Raw genomic sequence first — 18,621 nt, 5'->3', positions numbered from 1 at the left:
CTAATCTATATTTTGGACCTATATGGCTCTATGTACTATAATCATCACTTGACCTGCTATATATATATATATAAAGTTGGTGTATGTATGGAAGATCTAATATATTATTTATACAAAAATCAAGTGAATTTGTTCAATGTGATGCCTTCTATATGAGCAAAAGTGGATTTGTCAAATTATTTTAATTGTAATTATATCTATGCAGTTTTGCCGACAGTTTTTTTGGGCAAGGTATGATTTGTAAAATACCTTGGAAATGGTTTGGCCAACATACAAACTGTCGGGAAAGGTCTTAACTATCGGTGTAGGTCTTAACTGTCGACAAAGGGTTAATTGTCGGCAAAGGTTTCAACTATCGGTGTAGGTAGACCGTTTGCCTACACATAAAGTGTCGGGGATTTTGTTAACTGTCGGCAAAAGTTTCGCCGATGGCTTCTAGCGCGACTGTTTCTAAATTGTCGGCAAAACTTTTCACGGGAGGTTATCTATCGGCAAAGGTGCCCTTTGTCCACTATAAAAAGTGTCGACAAAGGTATGTTGTGTTATAGTGTGTATTGACTCTACTTGTCTCATTGCACAATCTTTATCTTCTTCTAAAAGTTTAGGAAACTTTTGTTGTAGAACAATGATATGATGTAATAAGCAGCCATTGAATGCAATGATAACCTATGCATGCCAAATATATTTATTTCATATGAAAATTCACTTGGAGTGGTACAATTCTTACAAGAACTGTAATCTCACTTTTAAATAAACTAGCATGTTCTCCACACACTTTTGCAAATTCTTTGGGGAACTTTATATCAATATTGTTTCCATTTGCTCTTCTCTTGCGAAGTTGGTCGTTGGTTGTAACTTTTCTACCACTCTTCTTAGCAGGGTCTAGTTAATATAGGGGGGAAACAACAATAATTAGATGTAATATTTCATATTTCTACTCTATACTGTACATAAACAAATTTAGATAGTATAACAGTTCCTAGTTACTTTGGTGGTTTTCTAAAATGCACTGCTTACTATTATGTTATGTAAAGAAACAATTCCATATCAGCATAACAAAGCCTACTGAAAGTGAGCCTAGGCAATTTAGTGAAATGAACAATAGTGTATAGAAAGATTTTCATATTAGCTAAGCACCTTCAGTGTTGTGTGCTGCAACATTTATTTGAATATTTTTATCCATGGCCTCATCTGAATCCAAATGATCACTTGTATTGTTAGCTCGAGAGGCACGTGGATGTAACCTGCTTGTTCTTTCCCCTATAGGAGTAAACATTTTATAAAAGCAGGATTTTTATACCAACAAGAATACAAGCAACAAGTGCTCATAGTTGCTCCAGTTCATACGTATGAACAAGTCATGGTGCATTCAATTGTATGAGAACTAATAGGCTTTGGTTAGCTTACAGTGCAATTGGTGGAGACTAATGTAATTAGTATCAATATTAAGATATTGAGTTCCTCGTAACTAGAAGATACACCTTATTACCTTGGTATAAGATCATGTAAGTTTCCTAAGCATAATTGAAACATTGGACTATGTGACATGCTACAATACATCAGATTTTTTTATGCAGAGAAATTATTTAGTGGAACTGAGTGTATGAATCCTATACCAGAGGTGATCAACTGCTCCCTTGGATCAGATAAAGCAGAGGTCAACTCATCAAATTCTCTAACAATATCAGCAACAGTTCGGCGAGTCACCCATGGAGCCATGTCCCCTGTGGAATCAATGAAGATTTTGCCAAAAGAAATAATCTAAAAAATAATAATTTCATAAACATGAATGCCGGAGTGAGCAGGAGGCATGGATGCCCTAGCACAGCAGTATGCAAGGGCTGGTGTCGAGTACAGGCATGATACAATGCATCTTGATGGATCGAAGGGCGCGGTGTTGGTGCAGAGTAGTAGGCATCACATCTTCGCGGATGGGCAGATGTGTGAGGAAAGCGGCGCGGAGATGGGGGCAACGGCGACAGCGGCAGTGTGGATCAGGGCCAGGATGATAGTTTGCAGCGGCATGGATCGGAAAATTGGGGCAGGTGAGTCTCAGCAGCACGGAGATGCGCCGTAGAGGCATCTGGCCGTGAGGATGGTGAAGCATGGCCTTTGCGGCTACTTTTGACCCAGGAGTAATCATGGAGGCTACTATTGGTTGCTAGATGGCGGAAGGTTAGACGGGGAAAAAGATAGAAAATACTAGTACTCACCTTGCGGACTTTACGGTTGCCTATTTCTCCTCTCACAGAATGGCTTGTCTTATTTCTTCGTAGATGAAAAGGACTCCTTGTTGTTGTGTATATATATGTTGATGCCCAATGCAATATGGCGAGAGTGAAAAAAAATCACTGAGTAGTTGGAGGGAAAGTAGCGTCATTGGTGAATGGATATTTGGAGAGAACAATTTTTACCAATTACGAGGGAAAAGGTGCGCTCGGTGCAAAAAAAACAAGGCCATAATATTTCTACTAGTAGAATTTATAATATTTAATGGCCAATGTTATTTTCATATATGTGTTTATTGAAAAAAGCTAATAATTTTAGGTAATGAATAAAATTCGGCTTCTAACCTCTTCAAATAAGATGTGTCACTTGAAATCTTCCAACGGTATATTCTAAAAACAATGTTCTTTCAATGCTATAGAACTAATTTAACATTAATATCCAATACAACAAATAAAAATATATTCATGGAAGGCGAAGACCTCCATCAACCTGGACTGCAAAAGTTGGCTAGAGTGTACTAAAGGGTCCATGAGTTCCTCGTAGCGTTATAACAGAGCCAAAAACCGTAAACATATGGGTGCATTTGGTTTCTCTGGGAAACTTGACTCGCCTCACCTACATGGAATCCAAGAAACTCACCTAGCCAAGCAAGCCAAATGTGCTCTCAAGCTCTTTTCAAAGATTTTGTTTGCCAGCACAGGCTCCCAAGCAACTCACCGCTCAACCAAACATTCGGCTCTCTTGCAATTCCTTACCAAGTAAGGAGAGGCAAGATACGACCAATGATCTAAACACACCCATTATCATGGGCTGAAGATAGGAATTATACATAGAGGGGTCAGTCAAAGATATTCAATACATGTGAACTGAGTGTAGCTCATCTGTTTAGGTTCTTGTGGTGGAACCTGACACCCTGTGGTAGTCATTGATGTACTTGATCCTATTTTCCTGAATTTATTCTAGTACGGCAACTCATTTGGATGAGTGTGCATGTATGCTTGTAAGCATTTGCCGGGCCCCCCTTAGCATGGACCATACGAATTCAAATGTTCTTGAATACGAATACAAATGGATGGTTCTAATTCAAACCATATTAGAAATGTACTTGATTAATATATAAAATCCTAAATAAGTAATTATTTAAATTATATATTAAATATTTATAAAAAATAATATAGAATACCATAATTGTCTATTCATAAAGATCAAACCAAATACCAACATTCAAACCATATTAGTTTTGTTTTAGCTGATTTTTTTACAAATAAGTAACTCACTCATGCATTCATCTTGTCCTTAAGAATCGTTATTTGGGCCTATGGTCCAAGCATGTATTCATGTCCCTGTAGACCATATAGTCCAATGTGGTCTGCCTATCTATCCATCCCAGACTCGCGGTGATGCCGTCGCCGCGAACGGACAAACAGACACTGCCCTATCCGACATGAACCAACAACGCTGTGATCAACGAGGCTACGCATCAGTGGTGACAGCGGAGGTCTAACCCAGTGAGGCGAGCACAGGCAGCAGGCGTGCTGTGGCCGAGCAGCGAAGGAAAACGGCCTTGCTAGTGCATACATTCGCTGTCTTTTTGGTCAGATTCGAGCAGAAGTAAGCAGATACTATTTTTTGTTTGTTCAATTAATGGTTACCAATTAGTTCATTTAGCTGTGCGACCTGTTGTTGCTTCATTGCTCTGTACTTTTATTTTTCATCTGCTTCATCATTAACTGTCTTATTACTCCATATTCTGCAAACTAATGAAAAACCTGTAGTTATATAGAAACAACCTATATTTCTAACTTCTTTTGTAGCAAAAAGCAACAAAAATAGTCATGCTTTTAGCTTTGGTTTCATTTTCACTCTTTTACATGATAAGATTCACCACAATTTATATAAATTAGACGTACATGGCCAATGTGGTTTTACGGATGACGGTTATCTGTCATTTTTACTGATGAAGAAGATGTCACTACTAAATCAAGTAAATCCAATCTGGCGCACAGGAGGCTAGAATGGGGGCGTTGCTGTGGCAGTCTGGCGGAGCGAAGGTGCAGCATGCTGGTGATGGATCTAGAGTGGTGCAGGCGTTGTAGCGCATTCAGGTGAAGAGGAAGGAACTCACGTGTCTGACAACATGTTGCCCGTGTATTTTGTGTTTATAAGAATCGAAGAAGAAAAAGATAGACTAACACGTGGAACCATCTTAAATAGCTTCTGTATGTTACGTGTGTTTAATGAATTAGATTGGATACATGTATTCATAAGGAGCTGATGCATGGGCCCTATTTTAATTAAGCTAGCAAGTCGTAACTATGATTTATCATAATATTTTTCTCACTAATTGTGTGTCCTGTGGTGATATTTTTTCCATTAATAAATGTCATATTAGTGAGGTAAATATTTTTTTGCCACAAATATCTTGTTAAATAGTGGCAAAAAAATGTTTCACCACTCGATTTGCCACTCAAGATGCTTTATGTGGCAAATTAATATTTTGTCACTAATAACCAACATAAGAGTGATGAAAGCTAGTTTTTTTTCACATATAGTATGGCAAGTAGTGGCAAATTTAAATTTCGCCATAATATTTTCTCACTAATTGTACGTCTTGTGGCGATAATTTATTTTGCCGCTAATAAATGTCGTATCAGTGGGGTAAATATTCTTTTGCCATAGATATCATGTTAAACAGTGGCAAAATAATGTTTCGCCACTTGATTTGCCACTAAAGATGTTTTCTATGGCGAATTAATACTTTGTCACTAATAACCAACATAATAGTGATGAAAACTAGGTTTGTCACAAATAGTATGAGCATTAGTGGCAAAGATAAATTTCGCCACATCATTTTATCACTAATGCTCCGTCTTCCTATAGTGGCACCTTGGCGCGTATCCGGACGACAGCACCAACGAGACGACAAGGTCGCTTCATTCGGGCTATCGGCGACCGCTCCTCTAAAGGGAGGGCCAACAGCAAAATGACCAGTGCGCCGCCTCCCTTGGGGCAGGAGTCACGCCAAACCAGTCCACGACCAAAGTATCCTCGACTACGATGGAACGCGCCATGACACATGAATACGAACTTGCACCGTAGCTCGACAACAACTCGATAACAGTTACAACCAGGCGGGGTGATTCGCGAGAACCATCAATAACTCAGAAGCTACAAAACTCGGGCGAAGTTCCTCACGCCAAGACTCACCAAAGCAAATTAGTTAAATAGCCGATAGCGGCAACGACAGAGGAAAAATCAAAAGAACAACACACATATCGAAGTCTCAAAGGCTTACGCGTTCACTAAACATCACCATCATAAAAATTTAGGACCATCGGCTTCTAAGCCATAGGCAAATACATCTGGTCGAATACACCACAAGACCGAATGTCAACAGAACCCGAGGTTACGCTGATCATCGAATCCCTTCCCGCTCATGATGGACATCTCATGAAGTAGAGAGACCAACACAAGGCATCTCTAGCCTTCGGATCTGCACCATGAGCAGGAGAGGACTATCAAAAGTAGCCTCGGGGAGACTCACCTCGCGGAGCTTCCTCTAACATTCGAGGAAGAGGAGTGTTGATGGTAGTTAACAAACATTATAAAACCATCAATATAACTTGTATAATGACATAAAAGTAATCACCAACATAAACTTGGTGAATCTGTGTTTTCAGCAGGGTTTATCTAGAAAACCGTTAAGGTGGACCAAGATGTCAGAATTAATCATGCTTATCCATGGCAAAAATAACTCCAGAAGGTTCAGCAGCGAAACCACCAAAGTAGACCATGAGAGGCCGCCAACCAGCCCCACCTATAGGGCGAACGGCCTATGGGGCCCATTGTTAGCCTCCTCCTTCGAATGTCGGTCCTCCATCGCCTTAGGGTTTGCATCTACGTCGTTTCTTTAAGTCAGTTTGATCCGAGGGCTCAGAATGGATGCTACAACCTATATATACTAGCCCCTACCCCCTCCCTCAGGCCGAACTGCATTCAGTCAAGAAGATAGAACCCTAATCATCCTTAAAGCTCCACCATATTCTAGGGCATAGCTAGCTAGGCTACATTTAGAGGAAGGCAAGCTTCGCTTGGATTCTAGATCTTGTCAAGAGCGTGGCTTGGTATAGCCCCTTGTATCCTTTTTTGTATCTTTCATTATTCATATGTTTGCTACAATTGATTTGACATTATTCTTAATATTATTCATATTCCTAGTTATCATGTTCATCGTCTACTTTGATTATATGCTTATTATAGTTAGATTATCATCATGTTCAAGCATAAGTTCATATAGCGCTCGCTCCAAAGTACACGGGGTGAGTGGTCTACATTGTGTAAGTGTGGTGCTTATATGCTGTTTACCTGCGGATGCACCCTATATTCTAGGCCATGTGGTAGATCGTAGATGTGACACTCCCGTTGAGTCCTTTGTAGTCCACTCCCTGAATATAGAACAAGTAGGATCTAGTTACGAAGGAAGACAAGCTCTGTTCTTAATCTTCCTTAGTAATATCCCTTATGTGTAGATATGAAGTTGATCTTAGCCATGACTACTAAGTGTAATTGCACTAGTCAACGTATGCTTTGACTTGTAATTATGAATGACTTAGGAATTATTCCTCTAATATTCTACTTAGTCATGCCAATGCCATAGAAAGGAGTACTCTGAGTGATCATTTATCATTTATCATTACTTATCATATTTATCTCTTGACATACCCCTGTTGTGAGTAGAAGTTTGGTTATGGTTTCCTTCTCCATTATATGTATAAGTTATCAATATATTCCAACCGACAGTCCTTTCGTGTGGTAACAATATAAATAACAATACCTGGAATACTCCTAGGTGAAGTGCTACAATGATATATTATCTGTGCACTTGTAGATCCCTTCATATACATATTTATATATTCTTTCTAGTCACAATGAAATACTAAAGTACTTCTTAGTGTCATTCTAGTGATGACGCTAGGAATTATCAACAAGCATTTCTGGCATTATAGTTAGGGATGACAACTTAGCAAAAGTGATGTTAAGAAATGTCAACCACATTCGGTGGCTACTTAAACAAGTGACAAGTTAATAAATACCAACAAGCATTTCTAGTGCCATTGCCGGGGAAGGTAGCTAGGCAATCATGGAATATTGATAAACTTTTACTTATTCATGTGATCGAGAAAACCATATACCTCTACTCGAGCAGGCATAGCCTTTTTCTGTCTACTTTCATATCTTATGCAGGGTAATGTATGACCGGTTTTGACCTTTCGACAAACTACATTGAAAATCTAGAAGCACTACTCAGGAGGACTAAAGCTAAACTTAAGAAAGTTCCAGCTTTAGAATCAGAAGACAACCAGACAAGGCGAAGCTTAACACTAGTTTTTGAAGCCATGGCTGACAAGACTCTCCATGAATTCTCTGCTCCAACTATGGCCAACATCCGTACTGGACCAACGATCAACATTGGAGACAATGCTTTTGAGCTTAAGTCAGCTCTCATCAACATGGCACAAGCAAGCCAGTTTTGTGGAAAGGCACATGAAGATGTGAGTGTTCATCTCTAAAGTTCCTGGAGATCTGCATCACTTTCACCATCAAGGGAGTAACCAGAGATGCCATATTACTTCGCCTATTCACATTCTCACTTTTGGGGAAGGCGAAGCAATGGTTCTACGCCAACAAAGATAGAAATACTATATGGGAAAACTGCTCCACTGCCTTCCTAGCAAAGTTCTTTCCCACAAGCAAGACCAATGCACTGCGTGGGAGAATTTCAAGCTTCCAACAGCAACATGATGAATCTATCCCTAAGGCATGGGAATACTTCCAAGATTACATATCAGAATGTCCTCATCATGAGATGGAGAATTGGCTACTCATGTAGACTTTCTACCATGGGTTGATGAAAGGTCCTAATGGCTAGAGGGGGGGGGTGAATAGCCTATTAAAAAATTTCTACAACAACACTTAACAAACCGGTTAGACAATTATGAGGCAAAGCGAGTGTTGCGCTAGCCTACTAAAAATGCAAGCCACCTACCACAATTCTAGTTTATGTAGTTTCAATCCACACAATAACTATGTCACTACACTAAGTTAGTGTGCTCTCAAAAGGCTAACTAAAGATTCACACTAACCAAACTAACAAGCTCTCACAACTAGCTACACTAAAGAGCTTGACAACTAGTTTGTGGTAATGTAGATAGTGAGTGAGATAGTTATACCACCATGTCAAGGAGTGAACTAATCAATCACAAGGATGAATACTAATGAAAACCAATTACCTCGAAATCAAATGATGAACACAATGATTTTTACCGAGGTTCACTTGCTTGCCGACAAGCTACTCCTTGTTGTGGCGATTCACTCACTTGGAGGTTCACGCGCTAATTGGCATCACACGCCAAACCCTCAATAGGGTGCCGCACAACCAACACAAGATGAGGATCACACAAACCACGAGCAATCCACTAGAGTACCTTTTGGCTCTCCACTGGGGAAAGGTCAAGAACCCCTCACAATCACCACGATCGGACCCGGAGACAATCACCAACCTCCGCTCAACGATCCTCGTTGCTCCAAGCCATCTAGGTGGTGGCAACCACCAAGAGTAACAAGTGAATCCCATAGCGAAACACAAACACCAAGTGCCTCTAGATGCAAACACTCAAGCAATGCACTTGGATTCTCTCCCAATCTCACAAAGATGATGAATCAATGATGGAGATGAATGGGAGGGCTTTGGCTAAGCTCACAAGGTTGCTATGTCAATGCAAATGGCCAAGAGAGTGAGTTTGAGCCAGCCATGGGGCTTAAATAGAAGCCCCCACAAAATAGAGCCGTTGTACCCCTTCACTAGGCACAACATGGGGTGATCGAATGCTCTGGTCATATTGATCGGACACTAGACCTCAGCGTCTGGTCACACGATGCGTGGCATGTGTCCCCTCTCTTCAAATGTTGATCGCCCAATCTCAACGGTCAAGTGATGACCGGACGCAGTAGCTCAAAGTGATAGGACGCTGAACCCTAGCGTCCGGTCATTTCTAGTAAGCATCCAGAGATGACTTTTCACGACCGGACGCGTCCGGTCATGCTCAATCAGACACACCCAGCGTCTGATCACTCGACGACTCCTCTATGCGTGACCATGTCAGTGTGACCGGACATAGCCAGCCAGCGTCTAGTTGTTTCAGCGCCAACGTCTGGTCAATGACCGATGCTGCGCTTTTTCTGCTGCTACTGATTGGACATGCCGGTCCTTCAGAGACCAGAGTCTGGTCACTTACACTGACCTCCATCTTTTCTATCTAGGACGCCGGTGGCACCGTCGGACTGTCGACACTCTACGGGCAGACACTCCACTAGTGAAGTTCCTAACCCTTGCTCAAATGTGCCAACCACCAAGTGTATCACCTTGTGCACATGTGTTAGCATATTTTCACAAACATTTTCAAGGGTGTTAGCACTCCACTAGATCCTAAATGCATATGCAATGAGTTAGAGCATCTAGTGGCACTTTGATAACCGCATTCCGATATGAGTTTCACCCCTCTTAATAGTACAGCTATCGAACATAAATGTGATCACACTCTCTAAGTGTCTTGATCACCAAAACAAAATAACTCCTACTATTTATACCTTTGCCTTGAGCCTTTTGTTTTTCTCCTTCTTTTCAAGTCCAAGCACTTGATCATCACCATGGCATCACCATCATCATGTCATGATCTTCATTTGCTTCACCACTTGGAATGTGCTACCTATCTCATGATCACTTGATAAACTAGGTTAGCACTTAGGGTTTCATCAATTCACCAAACCAAACTAGAGCTTTCAGTTGACCAATAGTACCCGTGAGAATATGGATGCTGCTGCTGGAGGTGCATTCTTGTCACTCACAATCGCATAAGCAATAACTCTTGTGGAGAAGATGGTTTCCAACCAAGGGTGGAATGAAGAACATCTTCAGACCCACAAGAGAGGTGGAGGAATGCATCAACTCAAGGAGGTAGACATGCTGTCCACCAAGATGGACCTGCTGATGAAAAAGCTTAAAGACCAAGCCAATGAGAAGCAAGAAGTCATGCGCATTCATGATTCCTGCATGACATGTGAAGAGTGTGGAAACACTAGGCACTCAGAGAACAACTATCCTAAAACCCATGAGAATGTGAACTTTATCAACAACAACTATCATCCTCAATAGAATCAAGGATGGAATCAACAACAAAGGCCCAACTACCAAGGTAATTACCAAGGTAACTATCCAGGTAATAATTATAATAATTTCAATAATCAACCACCCCTGAGAGAACTAATTTCTAGCCAAGCTAAAATTATGGAGGGCTTATCTAGAAAACTAGCTTCCAATGATAAAATCCTAGAAAATATAAACAATAGAATGGATAGCTTCTCCTTAGCCATTAAAAACCAGCATAGCTTTAATAAAATGATAGAATCACAAATTGCTCAGCTGACGGCTACTATTCCTTTGACCGACAAAGGTAAGATTCCGAAGCAACCGGAAGATCTAGAAACTGTAAATCTTGTCAATATTCATAATGCTACAGGATGCTACATAGAACAATTGACAAGAATATGGGAGGATTATTCCTTACCCATCAAGAAAGGAGATTTATCATCCCTATAGCCATTGGACCTCACATTTTCCAAGAAGTTGTCTATGACTTCAGAGCAAGTGTGAATATCATGCCAAAGGTAATTTATGATAAAATTCATGGAGATACTTTGTTGTACACAAACATACATTTGCAGCTTGTAGATCAGTCACTCTGCTACCCCAAGGGAATTCTTGAAGACATCTGTGTATGAGTTGACAATCATATGTACCCATAGACTTTGTGGTTTTAGAAACAGGTGGAGATGTAAGGGCACCCATTATCTTAGGCTGGCCTTTCCTAAGCACCGCAAAAGCCATCATCTACGCGGACAGTGCCAAGATCTGCTTCACTATAAAGGATAAAAAGGAGAAATTTACTTTCAAGAATCATATACATCACTCTCCTAGTCATCCACAAATGGCATACTTGCCCGAAGAGACAACAGTGACCAAGAAGAGGAACAATCAAAGAAGGAAGAACAAGGCTAGGCAACCAAGAGAAGAATCAATCAATATGATCAACACACTTTGATCAGAGTATGACCACCTCCTCGCTTCACCATTCCTTGCCAAGAAGGATGATCTAGGAGTACCCACGATTGAGTGTACTATTGGACAAAGAATTTTTCACATCACCTCCTACGATATTGGATCGGGTGTCAATATAATATTCAAGGTAACATATGAATACTTATTTGGTGATGAACCTTTGTTCCCTACATATATGCAATTATAGATGGTGGAGCAATCAATCTGATTTCTAGAGGGAATAGCAAAAGATGTCATAGTAAGAATACAAGTTCACTATGTCCCTGCCTACTTCATGGTTCTAGACATGGGAGAAGAAGAAGAAGATGTACCTATCATCCTTGGAAGACCATTCCTCAACACTACAAACGCGATCATCTATGTCGGATCTGGATAAGTCCACTTTCAATTCTCTAGACAAAAGGTATGATGCTACTTCAATAGTTATACAACTTATGAATAGCTGAAGAAGACCCGCTCCAAGAGAAGACGCCAATCATCTCAATGCTGGAGGAATCAATCCCCAAAGACTGACGAAGAAGTAGAAGCTATGAAGAATGAATAGACTACGCCAAAATCAAGTCCACAAACAAAGAAGATGTGGAAGGAAAAGGTGGCGTCATCGGAACCCTCGCCAGGAGGTAAATCAATAGTTATCTATATTTACTATAACATTGAATGAATTATTTTTACTTTAGTATATTTACTTTTCTACATTTGCTTTGCACTTAGGATCCTAGGGAACATAGGACTAAAGTTTAACAGCAGAGATCCTAGGGTGTTTAGTGTAGGTGACTAAAAGACACTAAAGCAGTTAAAAAAAGACCAGAACTTCCATATTAATTGCCTAAGATCTTTGCTGCTGCCATAGTATTGAGGGGCAGGGGTGTCTTTTTTGGCCCTCTACATGTCTATGTTTACTTTTGTTCAACTTTGTTTTAGATGGGTTAAACTCTATTGAGCATGGTGTAGATCAGGTCCTTTGGTCATTTGGTAGCTGGTTTCTAGCCCCTGTTAGTTGATTTTGCCTGTAGGTTTCTTTCTGGTTCTCTTTTTGATCTGTAGTATGGTAAACATGCATAACGGAATTCATCCGATCAAGTCTTGCGTCGATCTAATGCCTAAAGGAGGAGCCACATAGCTATTCAAATTTTACTACACACGCAAGAAAGTTCGAGCATAATAAATCTAACTAGGCTCGATGCATCTCGCGTTATACAGGGAAACCTATTTCGTGCAAGTACTTTCATTGAATCCCTAAAGAAAACAAATAAAATTAAAACAAAACAACAGAAAATCAAAAGCTATAGAATACACTATATTTGAGGAGCTTGAACTACTCAGCATAAGCATCAGCATAAGCATTAGCATAAGCCAAATTTCAGCGAAACGAACAGGGCTGAACCTGTTTGTTTCGCTAAAATTTGGCTTATGATGATGCTTATGCTGATTTGTTGTGAGAGGAAAACACTATGCATTCCCTGAAAAGTACTGCTGAAGCCAGAATACACTATATTTTAGGATAGAGGGAGTAATTCACTCTCGCATGTAAAGAGGGAATTACTAGTTTCTTATTCCAAGTTCCTATGCAATCAACTCAAATTCACGGTGAAGCCTACAGTCCTCGCTGCAATACACAGCTTTTCCTTCCCATCCATCTGCATCACCGCAAGCGCCGCCTGCGCATGGAAGATCGCCACACACCTATGCTAGCGGCGGCAGTGACAACTTGCCCCATCTTGTTTCACAGATCACCTCGGTGGCCGCCTCGCAGTGGCATAGCACACACCCCTTGTTGCATACCCACCTACTCATTGGTCCGCCACCATGAAAGGTCCTAATATGGCTAGAGGGGGGTGAATAGCCTATTTAAAATCTATAAATCAACTAGAACAATTTGATTAGTATAACAAATAGCGAAATGCAAACTTGCTCTAGCTCTACAAGGGTTGCAAGCCACCTATCCAATAATTCTAGTTGTTATGATCACTAGGCACACAATCTACTAGGTCACTACTCACTAAGAGCTCTCACAAATGCTACACTAAAGAGCTCTACTAGATGAACTTAATCCACAAAGCAAGCTCTCAATTCTAGCTACACTAAAGAGCTTGATATAGCTAGTTTGCGGGAATGTAAATGAGTAAGTGAGATGATTATACCGCCGCGTAGAGGAGTGAACCAATCACAAGATGAATACTTTATCAATCACTGGGAGAAAACCAAAAGGGCAAGAGACAATCAATTTTCTCCCAAGGTTCACGTGCTTGCCAACACGATACGTCCCCGTTGTGTTGACCAACACTTGGTGGTTCGACGGCTAAGAGGTGTTGTACGAACCTCGTCCACACAATTGGACACCGCAAGAACCTACCCACAAGTGAGTAACTCAATGACATGAGCAATCCACTAGAGTTACCTTTCGGTGCTCCGCTGGGGAAGGTACAAATCCCCTCACAATCACCAGAGATGGCCATGAACAATCACCAACTTGTGCCAATCCTCCTCTGCTGCTCCAAGCTGTGTAGGTGGTGGCAACCACCAAGAGCAACAAGCGAACCCAGCAGCAAAAGCACGAACACCAAGTGCCTCTAGATGCAATCACTCAAGCAATGCACTTGGATTCTCTCCCAATCTCACAAAGATGATAAATCAATGATGGAGATTAGTGGGAGGGCTTTGGCTAAGCTCACAAGGTTGCTATGTCAATGCAAATGGCCAAGAGAGTGAGCTTGAGTCGGCCATGGGGCTTAAATAGAAGCCCCCCATGAAATAGAGTCGTTGGGCTACTCACTGCACTGAACACGGGGCGAATAGATGCAGGACCCCAGCGTCCGGTCGTGCGATGCACGCCATGTGTCTCTTCTCTTTAAATACTAAGCGCCCGCTCCCAACGGTTAAGTGATGACCGGACGCGCTGCTGTGAAGTGACCGGATGCTAGACCTCAGCGTTCGGTCATTTCTAGTAAGCATCTAGAAGCGAGAAATCATGATCGGATGCATCCGGTCATGCTCGACTGGACACACCCAATGTCCGGTCACTCAACATCATCATACGTCAAACTGACCGGACTTAGGCCCTGAGTGTCCGGTCACTTTTTATGCCAACGTCCGGTCATGAGACCAAAACAGCACGCCCTCTGCTGCCACTGACCAGACGCATCGGTCCAACCGGGACCAGCGTCCGGTCACTTACAGTGACCTCCGTCTTTTCTATATAGGGCGCCGGTGGCACCATCGGACTGTCCGCACTCTACAAGGGGACACTCCACCGATGAAGTTTCTAACCCTTGCTCAACTCTACCAACGACCAAGTGTATCACCTTGTGCACATGTGTGTTAGCATATTTTCACAAACATTTTCAAGGGTGTTAGCACTCCACTAGATCCTAAATGCATATGCAATGAATTAGAGCATCTAGTGGCACTTTGATAACCGCATTTTGATACGAGTTTCACCCCTCTTAATAGTACGACTATCGAACCTAAATGTGATCACACTCACTAAGTGTCTTTATCATCGAAACAAAATGGCTCCTACTATTTATACCTTTGCCTTGAGCCTTTTGTTTTTCTCTTTCTTCTTTTCAAGTCCAAGCACTTGATCATTACCATGGCATCACCATCATCTTGTCATGATCTTCATTTGCTCCACCACTTGGACTAGTGCTACCTATCTCATAATCACTTTTGATAAACTAGGTTAGCACTTAGGGTTTCATCAATTCACCAAAACCAAACTAGAGCTTTCAATCTCCCCCTTTTTGGTAATTGATGACAACCCTTTCACAAAGATATGAATTGAAATTCAATTGAATCCATGTTGCTTGTCCAAACATATTTACCATGTGTAAAAGAATATGGACAAGTTTCATGAATCCCATATGGTAGCGATTGCTCCCCCTACATATGTGCTAAGAGTTTGGATTGAAGCTTGCACATATGCTTAGATAGGAAATATAGGAGACAATGTCTACCAAATGATGCTAAAGTATAAGAGATGGACCTTTGAAGCGTGATACCAATCGAAGTGCACCAATATACCATCCTTAGCACCATTGGTAACTAGACATACATAAAAACTAGAATACCCTATGAGATCAACATTACAAGCAAGGGTCTAGTTTTCATAGAATGAACATAAGTCTAGTTACTTTAGCCTATGCATGCTAGTTTCTCATTTCATCATTCAAGCCTATAACTAGCATACACCAAACAAGCATGGATATTGAAATTTAAAACTTGTGCCATGCAAGCAAATATATGAAATGCACATTCAAATACAACAAACAAGTTTATGAGCTTGCCCCCCCTACTTGTGTGCATTTTTTATTGATCCCCTTACAATGTCATTTCATTTGTTTTCATTTGTTTGCTCCTCCTATCTTACTATCTTTGTGAATTTCTCTCCCCCTTTGTCAACAATTAGCACAAAAGGTGAGCTCAAATTATAGATAGGTTGAGGTGAAACCATGTGAAATGAGGATCATTTTCCCAATTTGGTTCAATCTAGATCATTTGCAAAAGATATTTAACTTGGTTTGATCCAAGGACAAGCTTCTTCACACCTCTAAATAAGGGTTATCTTATACCATGTTGAGTTAAACACTTATAGCTTATTTTCTAGATCAAACACTAGGTTTATAAGCCCACAAACATATCATATGCTACCACTAGATCATTTCAAGCATACAAGTAATAGTGGTACCATACAAGCATCAAATTCATTTGATTTTCATGAATGAGCCTAAGACATGATAGGAATGACTAGATGCACTAAACAAGTCCTTAGCAATGGATGGATGATATGTCAATCAACTTTACCTTGCTTTGCTCGAAGGAGAGGCATGTCATATAATGGGGGGTGCATCAACACATATTTGAGAAGTCAAGTATGTTCAATTCATTCCTTAGCTTGCAAAACCTCTTCTCATCAAGTGGCTTAGTGAAGATATTGGCAAGTTGATCTTCGGTGCCCACACTCTCAATGCAAATGTTCCCTTTTTGTTGATGATTTCTTATGAAATGATGGCGGACATCAATATGCTTTGTTTTTGAATATTGAACCGGGTTGTTGGTGAGCTTTACAACACTTTCATTGTCACATAGCAATGGCACTTGCTTGAATTTGATTCCAAAATCACTCAAAGTAGCCTTCAACCAAAGTAATTGAGCACAACAACTACTGGCCGAAATGTACTCCGCTTCGGCGGTTGAAAGTGCGACACTATTTTGCTTCTTTGATGACCAAGACACAAGTGATCTTCCCAATAGTTGTCATGTGCCCGATGTTCTCTATCTCTCAACTTTGCATCCTACATAATCAGAGTCTGAATATCCAATCAACTCAAATCTTGCTCCTTTGGGATACCACAATCCAACATTTTGTGTATGCTTCAAGTACCTCAATATTCTCTTTATTGCCTTCAAATGACTTTCTCTTGGTGAGGCTTGAAATCTAGCACACATACATACACTAAACATCACATCTGGCCTTGATGCGGTCACATAGAGTAGGCTTCCAATCATAGACCGATACATCTTTTGATCCACCATTTTGCCACTAGCATCACTATCCAAGCTTCCACTTGTTCCCATTGGTGTATTAATAGCTTTAGCATCATCCATTCCAAACTTCTTGAGCATGTCCTTGATGTACTTGCCTTGACTCACAAATGTGCCATTCTTTATTTGCTTGATTTGAAGACCAAGGAAGTAACTAAGCTCTCCAATCATGGACATCTCAAACTCACTTGCCATCATCTTGCCAAACTCTTCACAGAAATCTTGATTTGTTGACCCAAATATGATATCATCAACATAGATTTGCATTACAAACAAGTCATTTCCAAGCTTCTTGGTGAAGAGAGTGGTGTCAACCTTTCCCACTTTGAATCCCTTAGAGAGTAGGAAATACCTCAATCTCTCATACCATGCTCTTGGTGCTTGTTTCAATCCATACAAAGCCTTTCTCAACTTGTAAACATGGTTGTGTTTCTTTTCATCTTCAAAACCAGGAGGTTGCTCAACATACACAAGCTCATTGATGTACCCATTGAGAAATACACTCTTCACATCCATTTGGTACAACTTGATGTTGTGGGCACAAGCATAGGCTAACAAGATCCTAATTGCTTCCAATCTTACAACCAGGGCATATGTTTCTCCAAAGTCAAGACCTTCAACTTGAGTGTAATCTTGAGCCACTAATCTTGCTTTGTTCCTTATTACTATCCCATCTTGATCTTGCTTGTTCTAAAAGACCCACTTGGTTCCAATCACATTATGATCCTTAGGTCTCTCAACTAACTCCTATACTTGGTTTCTTATGAAGTTGTTTAGCTCTTCATGCATAGCATTGACCCAATCAACATCCTTCAAAGCTTCATCTATCTTCTTAGGTTCAATGGATGACACAAATGAGAAGTGCTCACAAAATGAAACCAATCTTGATCTAGTTTGCACACCTCTTGAAATATCACCAATTATAGTATCCAATGGATGATCTCTTGCAACATTAGTTGGTTGAAGCACTTGCACTTGATTGCTTGCATTTGATTGATCACTTGGTTGAGATGATGAACTAGCCACTTGTTGTTGATCTTGCACTTTGTCATCACTTGTTCTTGCTTGAACTTGATCATGAGAACCACTAGCTTGCATATTTGAGTTAGAGAGCACTTGATTCTTGTCATCTTCAACATCAATCACCTCTCTAGGCCTTATATCACCAATGTCCATGTTCTTCATTGCATTGAACAATTGAGTGCCTCTTACATCATCTAGATTCTCATCTTCCTCTTGGGAACCATTTGTTTCATCAAATTCCACATCATGAACCTCCTCAAGAGTACCACTAGCCAAATTCCAAACTCTATATACCTTGCTAGTAGTGGAGTAACTAAGCAAGAAGCCTTCATCACATTTCTTTTCAAACTTGCTCAATCTAGTGCCTTTCTTCAATTTGTAGCATTTACAACCAAAAACCCAAAAGTATGCTATGTTGGGTTTTCTTCCATTCAATAGCTCATATGGTGTCTTCTCCATCATGGGGTGACTATAGAGTCGGTTGCTATAATAGCAAGCCGTGTTTATTGCTTTGGCCCAAAATGAATGACTCACATTGTACTCACTCAACATTGATCTTGCCATGTCAATCAAAGTTCTATTCTTTCTTTCAACTAGGCCATTTGATTGTGGAGTGTACTTGGCCAAGAATTGATGTCTAATTCCAAATT

General features: G+C 40.6%; 1 non-coding gene across 1 annotated transcript; it reads right to left on the bottom strand.

The window, feature by feature from the left end:
- Positions 1-7,991: 7,991 nt before the first annotated feature.
- Positions 7,992-8,097, bottom strand: LOC136455671 (small nucleolar RNA R71). The gene has a single exon (XR_010759153.1). It is a non-coding gene; the product is annotated as a small nucleolar RNA R71 (small nucleolar RNA).
- Positions 8,098-18,621: the final 10,524 nt, after the last annotated feature.

Source organism: Miscanthus floridulus, chromosome 5 (genome assembly GCF_019320115.1).
Source record: "Miscanthus floridulus cultivar M001 chromosome 5, ASM1932011v1, whole genome shotgun sequence".
NCBI classification, from domain to species: domain Eukaryota; kingdom Viridiplantae; phylum Streptophyta; class Magnoliopsida; order Poales; family Poaceae; genus Miscanthus; species Miscanthus floridulus.
Note: the sequence above shows the minus strand (reverse complement) of the source record. Positions and strands in the feature narration are given on the sequence as shown.